Here is a 19,729-nt window from a genome sequence, read left to right on the forward strand (position 1 = left end):
GCACCCAGGTCAACTGATGGTCATATCCTTTTGATTACCTCCTCCCACATAAAGTAACATACATAATTTGAGATATACATAATATCTCTTTTATTTTGATTAATCCCTTCCTCTATCACATTTGAAAAACTTTTTTTTATCAAAGGTGGCATCTAGTGACATCTTCACTATTTTTTTTCTAAACATACTTTCTTATAAATACTCAAATCAGACAGTTCACCTTAGCTTACCATATTTTCATTCTGTGTTCAATATAAAAATAATGTTTGAAATTTGATTTTAATATAAAAAATAATTGTTTAAATTCATCATATTTTCGATTTTTATAATGTGTTCTAGGGGGTAGGCACCCTAGCACACCAAGAGTAGTTAGCATCTTTAAAATAAGATTTCCCCATTGAGACTTTTTCATAATTACAAAAATATTGTTCTCTCATGGGAATAAGCTATCAGTCGGATCTCACACTCAGCCCTTTGGTCCCTCTCTCCGGATATCGAGTAAAGCTTAAGTAATTGACAGTGTGCTCACTTGGGCTTGGCATTCAGCTCGGAATCTACAAGGACCGAGCACAAGACAGACATTATCATTGTCTTATTAAATGCTTTTCAGAAGAGTTCCTTTTAACAATACAAATAACTGTGATGGGTAGGCTTTGGAGTTAAAGGAATGGATACATAAATGCACTTCCCCAAAATAAAAATGTTTTGTGTTTTTTACACGAAGGCTTAAATTACCCATTTTGATTTCACTATAAACATTCACAGTAATAATACCTAATTTTTAAAGCTTTACCTTGTATAACTTTTTGTCTTGTTTGTGTTTTTCCAATTTAGTAGACCACTATATCCATGCACGAATAATGGAGAAACTAACTTTTCCAGGGTACCACACACAGTCTTGGCTTAACTTAATATTTTTTCTTAAATGGTATTATATTCACACTTGTGTTCAATGTTTGCCTCAAATTCTGATATCTGGTTTCGCAGTGTGCCTTCCACCCTTCCAAGCCGATTATAGCTTTCTGATTATTTGTATCAAGTACTTCTGTTTTATTAATCATGAAGCATTTATTCTTCTCATTTTCTTTTTTTTTATTATATTTATTTAGTTTTGATAGACAGGGTGAGACAGAGAGCGAGTGGGGGAGGGGCAGAGAGAGAGGGAGACGCAGAATCTGAAGCAGGCTCCAGGCTGTAAGCTGTTAATACAGAGCCCGACATGGGGCTCGAACCCATGAACCGTGAGGCCATGACCTGAGCCGAAGTCGGACACTTAACTGGCTGAGCCACCCAGACGCCCCTATTCTTCTCATTTTAAATCTTTGTTTTCTTCAATGTTCTTTGTTCATCTCTATTGTCATAGTTTTGTCTTCATTTCATGGCTAGCCTAGCTTCTGTTTCAAGGGTACTTCTACGGTTCCTCGGTGGTCTTTCTCATGATTCGGTTATCTGTGTACTTACACTTAACATTTTACTAAGCAGATCAATGTGAAGAGACACATAACACTATTTGTTTAAACAGATAAACACTTCAAAATTTGTACGGTTACTAAGAACATTTTTGTACCTTAATGTTTCATTTTAATTATTGAAAAACTTAAAAGCTGAGAATTATACAATTCTTTTAAACAGTTCCTGCTTTTCACTGCTCAGTGTCAATATTTAGAAAATAATGCATGTTTTTCCTGTGATTGCAAGGCGGTGGAGTGCTGGCTGGCTGGATGGGTCAAGGGAAAACCATACCTGGTTGAACTTGAGGGAATTTTATGTCACTCTTAAGGTGAAGTAGATGACAAAATTTTATATGCTATATTTTTCCAATTATGTTTTGAAGGACCTTTGCAATAAAATATCATGTCTAGTAGTTTTGAGAGCAGTGAAAACACTTTGAGTGTGAGTAAAATAGTAACGATATATTGCAAGCAGGACTGCTCTTACCTTATGGTGTCCTTTGTTTTCAGTGTGTGGCAGGATGCCTAGACCCTGGCTGTCCAGGAAGTATCTGTTTAAGGAGTATTGACTTTGTTACAAAACAAAAATTTCTAACAGCATAATGTTTAAAACATTTCTATTACTAAAGCACTATTCTAACCTCATGAGAAACACACAGCCATTGAGAGAATTTGTGTATGTGTGCTCTCGCCTATGTGTTTCTTTAGTGTGGTGTGTCCTATAAAGGAAATTTTAATTCTTACCAGGTCATGTAAAATCCCATCTTTTCTGAATTTTAGTTGTTTAACTATTTAGTCATACTAAGTAAATATTCTGAGTATTTTGTAAAGTGTTCCTTCTGTCTCAGCCCCAACTGTGTATTAATCGCTTATCGTTGGAAGTATTTATCTGTTTTCCAAACCTTCAGTTTCATGGCAGGCTAATGAAAACTGTGACCAGAAGATCCACCATATTTAAAAATAATTCTCTAATAAGTAAATAAATTAATTAATTAATAAAAATAATGTTCTAAGATTCTACTTTTTTAAAAAAAATTTTTTTAACATTTATTTATTTTTGAGACAGAGAGAGACAGAGCATGAACGGGGGAGGGTCACAGAGAGAGGGAGACACAGAATCCAAAAGAGGCTCCAGGCTCTGAGCAGTCAGCACAGAGCCCGACGCAGGGCTCGAACCCACGGACAGTGAAATCGTGATCTGAGCTGAAGTCGGATGCTTAACCGACTGAGCCACCCAGGCGCCCCAAGATTCTACTTTTTAACAAAGCACAAACCAAGGGTGCCTGGGTAGCTCAGTCAGTTAAGTGTCTGACTCTCGGTTTTGGCTCAGGTCATGATCTCACGGTTTCCTGAGTTTGAGCCCTGCTTCCGGCTCAGCACTGACAGTGCAGAGCCTGCTTGGGATTCTCTCTTTCTTCCTTTCTCTTTGCCCCTCCTCACTCTCTCTCTTTCAAAATAAATAAATAAACTTTAAAACAAACAAAAACAAAAAGCACACAGGCCAAATCAACCAAATCAAGAATAAAGAGTGAAGAATAAATGTTAGTCCTTAGCAAAGGATGTGATTTCTCTCATTCCTGCGCCATCATTATGTTGGGGATGATGGGGAAGAGTCTGACGGCACACAGAGAAATAACTTTGGGGAATGAGATGGTAGATATGTAGGCATTATCAGGTAATACCTGGTCAGTCCTTGGTTTTGGCTTATTCATCTCAGAGTCTTTCTCTGCCTCTCCAGGTATGTGAGTTCTCGCGGTCATGTGTTCCTATAGCAGCCTGTCCTTCACATTTCATTGAATGCATCACATATGTCTTACTTGTTATGTGCACCAACATCTATCTTGTCAGTTTTCCTCATCTGTAAATCAAATCATTTCATAAGAGAATCTGTAGCTTCTCCTCCAAGTCTATTGCTCTTGCGTTCCAAGTCAGTATCGAAACACTAGCAACTGCGTGCGGGTGGCAGGGACCCTAGAGAAGGGACACGAGGAAGGACACAGCTGTTTTCACTAGATTAAGGCCACACTTTAGGTCCTCTGTGCCCTTCTCTTTGTGATTAGCAGGGATTCCTGAAGAAAGTCCACTGGCATCCTTAACAAACTTCAGTTTTTCTAGCAGTTTCAACTGTAGAATTGATGTGATGGTTTTACCTATGCCTCAAAGGTGCCTTGAACTTTATCTAGTTCATATATTCACAGTTGGCATTCAAGTCATAAAATTTATCTTGGCTTTTAAAATATTCTAGCAGGGACACTTTTAGAATTGGCCATTTTGCAATGGTTCCAGAGACAAATTGTGTTGTGCAGTTGAGATGTTTATTCTCTTTATTTACTAAACCCTTATTTCTCAAGTAATGACAAAGTTCAATAAATGAAACATGGCATCAATCTTAAAAATTAGATCATGTGAGGAAATCTGGGAAGCTAAAGGCAAATCCCACTTGATTCCTATGTATATATAGTTTGGCAATTTTAGCACTGATGAAAGCAATCCATATCTTCTGGGCACTATCATGTGCCATTTTACATTAGAAATGTTGCCCAATGAACTGATACAGATACACTCGAACACTGCTGATGTATGTCTAAGTTCATCCCTTGAGAAATTAGAGTTCAAAATGAGGAAAAAATACAAATCAGAAAAGAAAGTTAAAAGCAATTAGGGGCACCTAGGTGACCCAGTCAGTTAAGTGTCCAACCTCTTGATTTTGGCTCAGTTCATGATCTCGAGGTTCGTAGGATCAAGTCCCGCACCGGGCTCTGTGCTGACAGCATGGAGCCAGCTTGGTATTCTCTCTCTCTCTGTGCCCCCCCCCCAACTTCTCAAAATAAATAAATAAACATTTTATAAAATGCAATTAGGTGATTAGGGTTAAAATTAAATTTTAAAATCCATCTTAGAACTTAAACAAAAGTTTTGAGCCATTTTAATACCACTAATTTGATTCTTTACTGCTTGAAATAAGTACGGTATATGTGTTCTTACTCCTGGATAAATTATCGTTAAAGATCAAAAGTAGTTAAGAGGCCAAGCCAGGGTTGATTTAATTCTCTTAGGATGCCCTTTAGCTTCAGAATTTTTCACGGTTACAGTGAATTCACTCCCACGTTAATATCAACGAGACATGAGAAGTGATTCTTTTCCATAATCGCACCACTAAATTCAACCAAATGCTTCAAGAAACTACCATTAACTGTGTGGGGAAACCAAGTAAGGATATTAATCAAATAAGTGATACAAATCACTGTAAAACTTACATTGCTTAAAACTCAGCAACAAAAGTAAGTTTTTCTTTCCCAAATTCTTTGATATGATGGTTTGGAAGCTGAAGTTTCATTGCAGACAGTACTTAGATGTCTTCTCTTTCTGAACACTGATCCAATGGGCACGGCATTTTATGGATAAACTTCAAGAGGACAGAGCCACGGTGGGCCCACCCTGCAGCCAATAGGTCTGGCCATAACTCCAGCTCAGCCAGTCACTAGTGGTGCAACCAGAGGCACCTTATGTAACTCAGTAAGCCTCAGTTCCCTCATTTGTAAAATAAAGACAGCCATAATCCATATTGCAGAGTTATTGGGAAAACAAGAAGTGACGAGTGCTAAGTACTAATCTTAAATTTATGTTGCTCATTTTGAGTTTTAAAGGCATGTATTTTCGATTAACCTGTGGCCACCAAAAGCCAAACCAGCTGCAAAATTTAAGACAAAAACACTTCTTCTTTTTTTTTTAATGCAAGTATCCTGCACCCTTAACCTCACTTCCAGCCTCCCCACCCCAACTCACAGAGGAATCTCACAAAATGAGAATAAGGAGTGAAACAAATGGACCATGATTTACGTTCAATCATTTTCCTTTAAGCGAGGTGACCGATCAGGAACTCACATTTGCAATATTTTCAAGAGGGATATAAGGCTGAGAAGAGTTAGATGAACAAGCAGAGCACAAACAGAAAGCAGGGGTAAGGTGTGTCAGAGTCTAGGGGAACCCCGTCTGACAAAGAGCAATTTGTGAACATGCATTCCCTTCATATATGTAGCAAGCTACTTAGAGAAGATGGGTACAGTATAAACTTCTGAAACAAACACTTTACCTTCTTATGACATTCAGTCATCCTTAATAGTATTTAACATTCAACAAAAAAGTAAGAATAATTTGCAAAGTAAGAATAATTTTACATAAACTTGGTTTATAATTTAGTGAGCCAAAGTACTTCAAGAATCTCCATCTTTCTCTCTCTCTGTATATACATATACATATATATATATATATATATATATATATATATACACACGCACATACACGTGTATGTATATGCATATACATATATATATACATGTATACATGTATTTATATATCTCTGTATATACATATATATGTGTATATATATACATACATATATGTATATATATACAGAGAGATATATATTATCTGCTCAAGCCTCTTAATTTTAAAGAAAAAAAGATGTAGACCCAGATTGTTTATCCTTTTCTAACTCACAGAGCTAGTGAGGAATGAGGAGTTCTGTTTCCCAGGTGGAAGAGACCACACATCATGCCCTACATTTAGTCAATCCTAGTGGAAGTTTTGGTCCTACTGTCTCCAAAACTGTTGATCTGTGTCCATCAGGCAGGTCAGGTCTCCTTTTCTCCTCAGTTCTTCCCCCTTTTAAAACCTGACCATTTGGAATTTTCCCACATGTCGTTTCCTAAAGTCTCTTCAAACCTCTTTGAATAATTTGCATGAAAATACTCCACTCCAACCTCTAACAACTAGACCTCAGCCAAGATGAGTCAGGTGAAACTGAGAAGGAGGAGAGGAACTTGGGTCAGTTCTGAAGCAAGCATTTCCTGAGAGCAGAGGACAGGATGGCTTAGCTAGAAGAAGGGTGCCACCCACTGGGGGAAAGAGAGTATTGCCTCCTCAGAGGCTTTGAAAATGGTAAAGGAATGTTCTCAAACTAACTCAAAAATTTAATTCCCTCTCTTTTCTTTATTTCCATTTATTTTGCTGGCACCAAGTACAGAGAATTAGATTTTGGATTAGTCGTAATCCTACTTTATGACATAGTCATCACTGTTGCATTTAAGGCAAGGTCTGCTTTTAGTTAGCTTTTGAACTAATAGTCTTTAATAAGCTTGCTGGGCTCACCACCCTAAACAAAAACAAGGCCCTTGACAAGAACCTCCGTGCAGCCCACCCCACCCCACCCCATCTCCATGCCTGCCCCCACCCGGAATGGCCCAGCTCATCCAGATTTGAGGCACCATTATCATAGACAGCCACGTTTCTGAACTTTTTGCTCCTACTGAACTAACAATTATTTTTCTAAGTATCACCACTGACCAACCCCATGATTTCCTAACAATTAAGTTAATTAGCTCAAGTTAATTAAATTAAATGAAACTAAATTAAATTAAATTAAATTAAATTTCAGCTTTAAAAGTGGAGAGGCAAGAAGGCAGTTTGGATAAAGCCTTGAATTCTGGAGTCAGCCTACATTTGGTTTAAATTCAGGAGTCCCGCTTATTACCACCACTGACTCCTATCTTGGGCAAGCCGCTAACTTCTCTAAGCTTCAATTTTGTTGTAATGAAGGACAACTAGTGTTGTGAGGATGTGACCATACAATCATGAAAATTGGCATAGTGCCTGATACAGAGAAAGCGCTCGACATATGCAAGTTAGTTTTATTTCTATCTACTATTGTCTAGGAAGGTTTCATTTTTAATATTATGTTTAAAAATGTATAGTAATAACGTCACAAAACAAGTTTCATGTCATTGTGAATCTTTTTTTTTAAATTAAAAAAAAATGTTCACTTATTTTTGAGAGACAGAGAGAGCACAGGTGGGGGAGGAACAAAGAGAGAGGGAGACAGAATCTGAAGCAGACTCCAGGCTCTGAGCTGTCAGCACAGAGCCCAAGGTGGGACTTGAACCCACGAACTGTGAGATTATGATCTGAGCTGAAGTTGGATGCTTAACGGACTGAGCCACCCAGGTGCCCCATGTGAATCTTTAATTCCAAGGAGATGATCGCTATTACTACTCGTAACAATAACAATATGCTACACTTTTGAAGTTTACATGGTTCTTGGAACACCTTTCCCTCATCTGATACATGAAAGAATTCTCTAAGGTAGGTTTGACAGGCAACATTATTTCAAATTCATACAATTGAGATTGTTTAAAAACTAAAAGAAGGATGTTCTTTAAAAACTAGACATTGATTTCTTTCTCACAAAATCATCAGGGATCCAGGCTCCTTTCAATTTGCAACTCTGTCATCCTCAGCACGTCCCTTTCTCCTCAGAATCCCTTTACGTGAAACTCCAGCCGTCTTGTCTGCATTTTAGCTGATAGGAAGAAAGGACTAAGGACAGCACACCATCTCCCTTCCAGAATATTTCCCTAAGGTCATGCACAACGCTTCTGCTTATGTCCCATGAGACAAACCTTAGCCATGAAACCATAACCAGCTTCCAAAGCCAGAAAATAAATACTTAATCCAGGCAGACCCAACTGCAGCTACAAATGAGAAGCTCTAGGGAAAATGAAAGAGCAGAACATGGGTATTTGTTCTGGAAATTTGTTCTGGATATTTGTTCTGGAAAGATGAGAACTAGGAGCTTCTGCCATACAAAACAAAACTGTCTTCTGGGACTTTCTATCCACAGTACTGAGTCCTCTATTTGCCCCATTTAAGAATCTCAAAAGGAGAGCTAAGCTCAGAGCCCTGCAGCATGTTTTTGGGTGTGAAGCTGCTACAACCTATGCTGCATCCGGCTATTGCGCTCAGTGTTGGCTATTATGAACCGAGGCTTGACACTGTGGGAACAGGACATCAGTTATTGTAACCAACCCAACGGAGAGTTTGTCTGCCTGATTCATGGCAAGTCAATAAAAACTTGCACTGAGCTTTTGCAGTGAAGAAAGATAGGCTATTTGTTGGGTTAATGCGCAGGAGAAAGGGGAGCTAATGCTCTAAAATCTCCAACTCCCTGATGGCTTGCGAGTGAGGGTTTTTATGGGAAAAATTTGAGGCAAAAGTCTCCTGAGAAGGTGGGCACCATTGACTGGAGGCCCGCCATTTATTGGAGTCCCATTGATTGGAGACACCACTGATTCGAGATACCATTGATTAGAGGCCCACCATTGATTAGAGGCCCACCATTGATTGGAGGCCCATTGATTGGAGACACCATTGATTGGAGGCCCACCGTTGATTAGAGGCCCACCATTGATTGGAGGCCCATTGATTGGAGACACCATCGATTGGTGGGCCATGAGGTCATGCTAGCAGGTGTTCTGGTGCCACTACATCTGGTCCCCAGAGGTCTTTTCCATCTCAAGAGACTTAGAATCTTAAAAAAATATACATACCTTTATTGTTTATGTTAAAGAATTCATTAGGTACATCTGGTGATTATATCTCTAGGGTAGTACTGGTTAACTCTTTGTCCTACAGGTTTCTTTGAATGGTAAGCAAACATTCTTATCCCTCGAACCTAGGCCTACATGTTTCTTGGCCAGTCTGATTGTGCCTGGGGTTGATATGACCTCCATTGTTCATTCTTCCATCTGAACTGATAAGAGGGATGCCTGTTTCATTATTCAAAATTTTTATTAAAAACTCAATTCCTCTGATGTCATTTCATCAATGCACCTGGCATAGAAAACTTAGGCATAAGGTTCCCTCCTGCTTCTCTTTCCTTCTGTCTCTGTATTTTTTTTTCCTTGATGAATAAGTTTCAGGGATCACCAAATACAGGGGTCAGCAAGCTATTGCCTGCTGGCCAAATTTAACCCACTGCTTATTTTTTCCAATAAAGTTTTATGAGAACACAGACAAATCTGTTCACCTATATATTGTCTATGGCTGCTTTCATATATATTTTGCTATAATAGCAAAACTGAGTAGTGACAGAGATCTTTTGACTCATAGAGTCTAAAATATTTACTGGGTGACCATTTTGCAGAAAAAGTTCACCAATCCCTGACCTAGAATCTTGGAACAGGAAATACTTTAGAGATGACCCAGGGCATGAGTTCCCATCTTTGACCCTTCAAAGTGTAGTGCTTCCTTCCCCCTGCCCCCTAATGTCTTTTGCCTTAAAAGACTGTATCTACCAAATTATATTTGTTAATTAAATAATTTAACACATATAATGACTTTCAATCAGAATACCTGCTCAACACACGGCAACTTGTGGTGCCACATTAAGCTGCAGTTTTTTCCATAAAAAGTAAAGAGACAGTTTTATGCAGACCATGTGCCCTAATCAAGGAGGACATAATTGATTTCAATTAAACTTTATTTAATTTTATTTTTAGAGAGAGTGTGTGTGAGTAGGGGAGGGGGGCTGAAAGAGAGAGAGAGAGAGAGAGAGAGAGAGAGAGAGAGAGAGAGAAAATCCCAAGCAGGCTCCATGCTCAGTACAAACCCGACAGTATCTCAATCCCACGACCCCCGGATCATGACCCCAGCTGAAAGCAGGAGTCATATGCTCAACCAACTGAGCCACCCATGTACCCCTAAACTTTATTTTAAATGCAATAAAGCTTTCAAATTCCCCTGACATTCTAAAAGACTCAGGGGAGTTAGAGAGACCCCAGGTTGACCATCATATGGGTGAAGAAACCAGCATAGAAAGATTCTTGCTCAATGTCACCAAGTAGGATATTCAGTCAGACTTATTTTTCCATTTATTGCCTTGCCAGGAAGTAATGGGTAGGTCTCTTACTCCCTCACTAAATATACACCAGTAAACAATATGGATTCTTCAGGAAGTTGCGACCCTCACAGAAAGATCAGATTGGGTATGAATCTTGGAAAACCAATAAAACTCTTGGAAGGGATTTTTTTAAAAAGAAAGATGGGGAAAATATACTATTTTAAAATAGTTTAAGCAGCCAACTTCAGGTCAGGTCGTGATCTCACAGTTTGTGGATTCGAGCCCCACGTTGGGCTCTGTGCTGACAGCTCAGGGCCTGGAGCTTGCTTAGGCTGTGTCTCCCTCTCTCTCTACCCTTCCCCTGCTCATGCTCTGTCTCTCTTGTCTCTCAAAAATAAACATTAAAAAATTTAGAAAAAATAAAAATTAAAAAAATGTTAATGGATAGTTGATCTATTGCAATACCTAACTTTTTTTTTGTTTATTTATTTATTTTGAGACAGAGAAAGAGATTGAGAGAGAGAGCACATTTGCATGCAAGCAGGGGAGGGGGAGAAAGAGAGGGAGAGAGAGAAAATCCCAAGGAGGCTGTGTGCATCTCACAAACCATGAGATCATGATCTGAGCAGAAACCAAGAGTTGGATGCTTAACTGACTGAGCCACCCAGGCGCCCCATCAACACCTAACTTTCTAAGCACAACAAATTTAAAGTACCATTAATCATTAACAGAGAGGAAAACAGTTGTTAGAATCTTCTGCATTTCTTAAAAGGAATTCAGGCAAGTCTTTGAGATAGCTTCTTCTCCTTGTCAACACCACATTTTTTCCCCCTTAACTTTACTTATTTGGCAAGAAAGGCGTTCCTGGTACTGTGGTCCCCTTTCCCAATAGCATTGAAAATTTGCAGAACAATTTGTTCAAGTTACCAAGAGAGATTCCAATTGTATCCTCCACATTCACTATCAACTTTGGAAGTGTTTTGCCTCAAAACAGGATTAAACCTTGTACTAGTTGAATTGGGAAAAGGCCACACAAATTTCTTGGCAAAGAAATCTCAGAATCAAACTGTTCTATTTTTCATTTTAAATGTATTAGAGAGTTGTTGTTGTCCTTTCATGGTTCATTATTCCATTTAGAAATAATTTAAAGTGTCAGCAAGGTGACAACAAGCATCACTGAAGAGTCTTTTAAAGTTTTGTTTTACTAGGGACACAAATAGAAAATAAAAACCAACAAAAAAAGATATTTTCCCCCTTTAAGTGATCCAGAAATTGAAATGCTAAGAAACTCTAATGTTCACCTAATTCAACTTCCTAGAGAAGAAGACATTCAGCTAGTGTGGTCAGGGACTTGGCCAAATTGTGGAAGGAACAACTCTGTGGAAGGAAGAGCTCTGAGGAGGAGACAATGAGAACTGGGTCTTAGTAGCTGGAGGACTAAGGATAAGTGAGCACTGCGTTTCTCATTCATAACATGGGAAAGAGAAGACCTTGGAGAACATCTCCATCTGTTAAACTCCAAGACTCCATGACTTTGGTGAGACTCTAGACCATTCTTAGACCCTACATCTCCTGATCTGCAGTGCAGTGGTATTTCTGCTAAATCATACTGCTATCTTCTCAAGATTTGATCAAAGCAATCAAATTTGATTGACAACTGTCTTCATAATCCATCTACATGTCTTCTTTAATAATACCATGGTGTAAATATTTACTACTTGTAGTTTATAATAATTTATACTTAAACACCTAGCACCTCGATTCATTTCATTCATGTATTAAATGTTACACAAATTGTCTTCAAGTAAATACCAGGGACCAACACTATAAAAAATATTAGGGAAAAATTCTTGAAGATGACAAGGTCTCTACCCTCAAAAACTTTTTAATCTGTATATGAATGGGTAAATATAATTCTTTCTCTGATAGATGAGGTAACAGAAACAAGGGGAGGTGAAATGATTTGCCACGGCCACACAAAGAGAATGAGGCAAATGTTAAGCCAGAACTGAGAGCTCCTGGCTGTTATTCACATGTTCTCATCACCAAATTCAGTTACGCTTGCCTGATACATTTTTTTTCATAGTGTCCCTCCACCCAATATCATATGTAATACAAAATGAAAGCAATATTTAACTCTAAAACCAAACTTTCCCACAAACTGAAATTAATACTGCTTCAAAACAGTACAATTCTGAGTTCAGGCTAGAATAAAGCTGGAACAAAAAAACAGTGATGTAAAAAAAATCCCACATGTTCATAACTAAATTCTTTAATGGATACAAGTATGTGTTCTTAAAATTATAAAAGAACGGTGTTTGGTCTAATCCCACCACCTCATGCCTACTTGTCCTAAACCATTCCCAGGAAAAGTGACTAAAACTCTGATTGATGAATTTGGAAATTCTGCTTATTTGAATCTTTTCATTTACCTCTTCTATTTTTGATAGTTTTCTCAATCATTTTGTGAGCCCAGTGCTCCAGGAGCATTAACTTGTCAGAATCTCAAGAGCTCCTGCAAGCAAAGCCCTTCTCTCTGTGAAGTGATGCTACCTAAAGCAAACCCTGTAAATAAAAACAGTCTTAGCCTTTGTGGAGAATAGGAAACATAACTTTATACCTGAAGATTATCTCAACAACAAAAAATATTCAAATAATCATGTGAAGATTTTATCTAGATACTGTCAGATTTTTAGATACTGAAAACTTCAAACAGTTGTCTGGGTTGTCTTGTTCATTTTTCTCATGAAACTTTTGCATAAAATTATAGGTCTTCTTGATGTTATACAGTCAATGTGGTGGCCAGGGAATATTTGCTTCAAGAGTAAATCATGCTGTATAGCAGCAATGTGGGTTCTTTATGAACTTAAACACAATTCAAAAGCAAAATATGCAAAAATCACTTTTCATCATCATTAAATGCCATGAAATAATTTTTCCAACTTGTTATAACTGCTTATGAAATTTTTAAAAAAAGAACAAAAATAAGAACCACCATTGAATTATTTTGTGTGAAATGTATTCTATAATACTCTTAAATTAGATTTTTTTTAAAAATGCCAGTACAGTAATCATTGGCTAAAAATATCCAATTATATTGATTTATTTCCTGTATCTTAGCCGATTTCACATGTTCTTAACAACAGGAAATGTGTTTTTATTGCTTTTTAGAAATTACAGTACGTTTTAAAATTCTATTCAAAATGTAAATGTTCCTGGTATTGGAGAATTAAAGAAATACTAATGCAAAGACAAGATTTTTCCATTTAGTTCAAAGTTGCCCTTTAGCCTTTATCCTACAATCATTTTATCTATGATTTAAAAACTACAAGAAAAGAAGTACCAAAAAATGTCAGTGTGAGACATTTTTGCCTGTTATTTTTTCAATGTGCTATGGAAGCATTGCCTACTATAGACTTCATTGCAATGAAAGTCACCTTTTAGGGATGCTTTTGGATTTGTGTGCTTTGAAGTTTGTGCAAGTAGACATATTTCCATTTCTCTCTATAGCTTTGGTAAATGAAAGATATCATATTGTCTCTGCAACTTTGAGTCACCATTCATATCAAAATCCAGTTCATCCACTGGAAATGATGGTAAACTACCCATCTTTCCTGTTTTCCTCCCCTTCCCACATTTTGGTCTCTCCCAATGGAAATCCATATTATGTCTTTAATTCAGCTAATCCAAAATGCTGCATTATCAAAATGTTCCACTTGGGATAAAGAATCCACAAATCTAGCTTTGAGCCTTCAAGGAAAACCATTGTGGCATGTCCTCAGATAAAAGGAGAATAGCCATTAAATGTCCTTTCCAAACCATCCATTAGCATTAAACTTGATTCTCAGAGAATTCTTGGGGTAAGTGGCACACACAAAAAAAGACTCTACAAACTAGAATAAACAAACTCTGTATATGCACCATATACATATTTTCCTGATTTTAAGATGAACTTCCATTCTGTTCAAAGTAAAAGATGCTATTATTTACCAAGCTTTGTAGAATGAATTCTGCACAAATTACTTTGGAATTACAGTTGGTGGTTCTCAACCCTCACATTTAATATTCATTTAAAAGCTTTTAAAACCAGCACAAGCCTTGGTTTCATCCAAAGACTCATTCTCATTGGTTTGGGGTTCAATCAGTATGGTCATTTTTTCAAAGTTCAGTGGATGAGTGTTATTTGCAGTCAGAGTTAAGAACCAATGACTCAGGGTAAAAATAACTTTATTATATAGCATTTAATTCACCTCTAGAAAGTCACCCAACCCCAATATATGTTGTGTATGTCACACTTGACCAAATATTTTCTTTTGGGAAAATTGATGTCTCCAAATAATATTAAAGTATTGTTTGGTCAGCATTGTTTGAAAATTATGTCATGAAGCATTATTTCATAAGAATTCTTCTATCATTTCAGTGGAAGATCATGAGTTCCTTCTGAAACCAGAAATAGGGTCCTTAATGATATGGGATACTGGGAACTAATTAAGTATGCACAAACATGCAAAGAAATACTATGTGGTAATAAAAATTATGCTATAGATCTTTGTTTATTGATATTCATGAAATAACAGTAATGGAAATACAGAGATACAGATTAAATAATATTACACCAAAATCCTAATAATGTTTTTATGCAAATGCTATTTTTGGTTATATTTCTATATTCCATAGTGTTTGATCTTTAAAATCCATATGCATAATTTTAACAAAACAACAAGCAAGAAAACTCACAATTTGGAAGAAAAGAGAAAGGAATAAAAGCAAGAAAAACAGAAAAAAGAGATAAAGTGGGCAAAACTTGTGTGGATTACTTTGGGAGCATCAAGATTATAGCAGGTCTTCAAAGATGAGTTTGTAGAAACCTTGAGGAAAAATTGATTTCAATTTTTTAAGTGCATTTGTAGCAAACTGTACAATTTCCTTGTCAACAGTAACACAGATAAAACCTTCTGAGAGTATTAGAACTCCTAGAAGAAATGTGTGTTATTGCTAGGTGTCTACAGTTCTTATAGTTTCATTATTTACAATAGGAAATTCATAAATGATAGATTAGTTTACACAGTCTAGTCCTGCGAATGAAAAGCAATGTAAAATGTTTCTTGTTTAAGGATGTAAGAATTTATCACACTTGTAAAAACTAGACCATTCTTCTGAATATTTCTAAGGCATTCCTTCATTTGTATAGCAAGTATTTATTGAGTATCAGCTAACTAACAATCTAAAAGTAAATTACATGTATGTTTATATAATTCTCCCATTTTATCCTGACAAAAATGAAAGGATGCAACTTTGCAATCATTTTTTTTCCAAGCTATGACATGGGATTCTTTAATCAAGTCAATTTTAAATCATATTTTAATTTTTATTAGGCTTTACCCAAAACCCAAAGGGGATACAAAACTGTGATGAGCATGTCTCTAGAAACTTGGAATGCATTATAGAAAAGACAACACACACACGTACACACGTACACAGGCGCACACACATACACATGCACACACAAGTCTAATGTTAAGAAGATATAACTTTATAATGGCACTGACAAACAGAACTTTCTGGCTCAGGTGATCAGGAGGATTCTTGGAAGAGATATGAACTAGACCACGTAGATCCTGGCAATTTCAATAGTCGGAGACTGTAAAGAGGAGGGAGAACATTTTCATAGCAGGGCCATGCAGAGTAACTTAGGGTCTGAAGAATAGACTAGTGGTACTGATGTAAAGAATTCAGGGGTGCCTTGGTGGCTCCATCGGTTAGGTATCTGACTCTTGTTTTCTGCTTAGGTCATGATCTCACAGCGGTGGGATCGAGCCCCGTGTCAGGGTCTGCACTGACAGTGAGGAGTCTCTTTGGGGTTCTTTCTCTTCCTCTCTCTCTGCCCCTCCCCTGTTCATGCTCTCTCTCTCAAAATAAATAAACAAACATTAAAAAAAAGAATTCACATAAGAGAGCTATGAAAGATAAATTTGGACAAGATCAAATAGGGTAACCAATGGGTAGCCTTGGTTACCCATTCCAGGAGATTGAATTTTTTTCACTGAAACATGAGGAAGCATGTTTGAACAGGTGGAGGTTGGGTGGTCTTTAAGGATATGGCCATTTTGTACCTTCTCTGACCTCATCTCCTACCAACCATCACCTTGCTTGTTCTACTCTAGCCATAATGACCTTCTTGCTCTTTGTCAAATACATCAAGACTTACCTGCCTCAGGGCCTTTATGCTTACTGCTTAGTGCATTATTACTGCCATGCTTTTCTCCCAGATCTTTGTTTAACTGGCCCCTCACTTCATTCTTTTGCTGCTCAGCATGTTCCTCAAATAGGGATTTTATCATTCTATACTTTGACACTTTGCTTTGGTTTTCTTCATAGTATGACCTAACATAGCTCTTTCTCACACAGGGACACGTACATTTTTTGTTGTTTATTTGTCATTTGTCTCCTGTAAAGAAAATTGAAAAATAAACTTCATGCAGCATGGGTATCCCAACTCTGTCATGTTTACTCCAGAGCTTAGAACACGGGTAGAACCAAAGGAATATTCAAGAAGTATTTATTAGATGAATTAATAACATCTTAATAGATTAACTAACTAACAAATAACGTAAGAAGAATTTCAGGAAGATTGGCATACAACGGGAATCTATGACAATAATCTAAACAAGAGGTAGTAGATTAGCCTGAAATGATCACCTTGGAGATAAAAAAAGAAAAAGAAAAAGAAAAGAAAAGAAAAGAAAAAGAAAAGAAAGAAAAAAAGAAAAGAAAAGAAAAGAAAAGAAAAGAAAAGAAAAGAAAAGAAAAGAAAAAGAAGGAAAGAAGAAAGGAAAGGAAAGGAAAGGAAAGGAAAGAAAAAAAAAGGATATAAAAGCATGGGTTGCCTCACTAGCCTCAGAAACCTTATCTGTACACAAGGACTTTGAACTAGAGTTATGATCTCTCATACTTGTCCAAAATGTGACTACAAAATATGTGAGTCTAAGTATTATCAAGAAATGCCGATATCATATCTGGAGGGACAGGGAAAAGTTAGAGATGCCTCGAATTCCACCATGGTGGCTTGGAAAATGTCGATGCTTGTCCACAGCTAGGGAGCAGAAAGAGGAAGCGGAGCCAGAAGAAAGCCAGGGACATCATGGAGAAGGTTGATACAGAAGGAAGCAGAAAGGCCACATTGTGGATCATATATAAGAAAAAGGAGCTCTTTCAAGACAGAAAGATGGTTGATAGAGTCACACTGGGGAGGATGGGGCCTGGAATGGTACCAGAGAAGATTTTAAGAGGTCTGCATGCCTTTGGAGAGAGACATTTCAACGGAGAAATATAGACTCACAAAAAAAAAAGTTGTGTTTTTTTTGAATTTTAGTTAATTAACATACAGTGCAATATTGATTTCAGGAGTAGAATTCAGTGATTCATCACTTACATATAACACCCACTGCTCATGACAACAATGGTTTCTTTAATGTCCATCACCCATCCAGCACAATTCTTGATAATAAAAAACATAGTTGTCTTCTAGGGTATCGCTTCAATCAGAGAACTAAATCCCAAATATTCCCAGCTTTGAACATCTGCCTCATCCAGTACTCTTCCAATGCACACAAAGCTTTCCTCCTTCTCAGCTCATTGTCCTACCTTAGAAGTTACTGCATAATTAAATCCCTCATTAGATTTATGAGTATTTTAATTGCCTATGACTTTTTTTTAAGAGGGCTTCACACCAAGTGTGGGGCCTAATATGGGGCTTGAACTCATGACCCTGAGATCAAGACCCTAAGATCAAGATCTGAGCTGAGATTGAGGGTCTAACGCTTAACCGACTGAGCCACCCGGGCAGGCCTAATTGCCAATGACTCTGTCTTGCCCATTCCCTATCTGTTCTCCAGAAAACTGCCAGGGAGATCTTTGTAAAATTTTCCTTGAATCATATCCTACCACCTGCTCAGAAACCAGTGGTTTCTGGGTCTGTGTGTGAGGCTTACAACCACACACATGTATGTTATCTCAAAATTCCTGTGGGCCTGAACTACAGTCATGCCTTAGCTGGGCCCTGTGTCAGGGTCTCACCAGGCCCCCCCAGTCAAGGGATCAGCTGGGCTGTATTTTAATCTACAGAATCAACTGGGAAATAAACAAGTTCAAATCTTATTTGTGTTGTTGGCAAAATTTATTTCTTTGCATCTAGAGTAAGATCCCTGTTTTCTTGCTGGCTTTGGTCTGGGAATTACTCAGTTCCTAGAGGCCACCTCCAGTTCTGTGTCACATGACCCTCTCCAGAAGCTTTCTCACAACACACCAGTTTGCTTCCTCAAATACAGCAACAGAGAGAGGGTCTCTCCTCCCAGAGAGTGCCTAATCCCTCTGTTATGAGTTTTCATCTAATTGAGTCAGGCCCATTCAGGATAATTTCACTTTGGTTAACTCAAATTAACTGGTTTGGGACTTCAATCACATTTAGAAAATCTCTTCACCTTTGTCATATGCTGTTGGCTGGAAGTAAGCCATAGGTCTCCCCTTCGCTCATGGGGACGGGACTGCACAGGGCATGAACTTCAGGGTGGGGACTATGGGGGCCATCATAGCATTCTGCCTGCCACAGCCTTTAATACATGGTTATCTTTCCTATGTCACATCAGGCTTTATCTACACTGTTGCCTCAGTCTGTTAGACTCTGCATTTCACTCTTCACCCTAGTTAATTTCTAAACATTTTCCAGAACTCAGTTCACATATTATTTCTTCATTTTCCTTTCCTGACTATCCTATAAATAGTACATACTGTTGTTTTTTGTCATAGTGTATTTCAAAAGCTTTATTGAGATGTCATTCACATGTTACATAATTCACCTATATGAAGTATGCAATTACAGGGGCGCTTGGGCGGCTCAGTCGTTTAAGTGTCCGATTTTGGCTCAGGTCGTGATCTGGCAGTCCATGGGTTCGAGTCCCATGTCAGGCTTTGTGCTGACACCTCAGAGCCTGGAGACTACTCCGGATTCTGTGTCTCCCTCTCTCTCTGCCCCTCCCCGCTCATGCTCTGTCCTTGTCTCTCTCTCTCTCTCTCTCTCTCTCCCTCAAAAACATTAAAAAATTTAAAGTATGCAATTACATAAATTTTAGTATATTCAGAGTTGTGTGATCATCATCAACTTTAGAATATTTTCAGTATCCCCAAAGGAATTAGCAGCCATTACCGATCCCTCTCTCCTATTAGCTCTAGTCAAACACTAATCCACTTTTTGTCTCTACACATTTGCCCATTCTGCACACTTCATGCAAGTTGAATCATACAATATGTGGTTTTATATGACTGGCTTTTTCCACTTAGCGTAATGTTTTCAAGGTTCATTCATGTTGTAGTATGTTATCAGTACTTCATTCCTTTTACTGCATTCAATTCAAGTAACATTCAGTTCTATAGAGATAACACATTCTGTTTATTTATTCATCAACTGTAGACTTTTGCATTGTTTCCAGCTTGGGGTTACTATGACTAATGCTATTGTGAATGTTCATGCACAAGTTTTTATCTGGACATATGTTTTTCAATTCTCTTGGGATATATCCCTGGGAGTGGAATGACTGAGTCATAT

The 19,729-nt window shown here is 37.7% G+C and overlaps 1 long non-coding RNA gene across 1 annotated transcript in view; it reads right to left on the reverse strand.

Annotated features, from left to right (window-relative positions):
- The window catches only part of LOC123380187, a 217,543-nt gene that overhangs the window by 65,064 nt on the left and 132,750 nt on the right, over positions 1-19,729 (reverse strand). The gene's annotated exons all lie outside the window — the stretch shown is intronic.

This window comes from Felis catus, chromosome A1 (assembly GCF_018350175.1).
Source record: "Felis catus isolate Fca126 chromosome A1, F.catus_Fca126_mat1.0, whole genome shotgun sequence".
NCBI lineage: Eukaryota > Metazoa > Chordata > Mammalia > Carnivora > Felidae > Felis > Felis catus.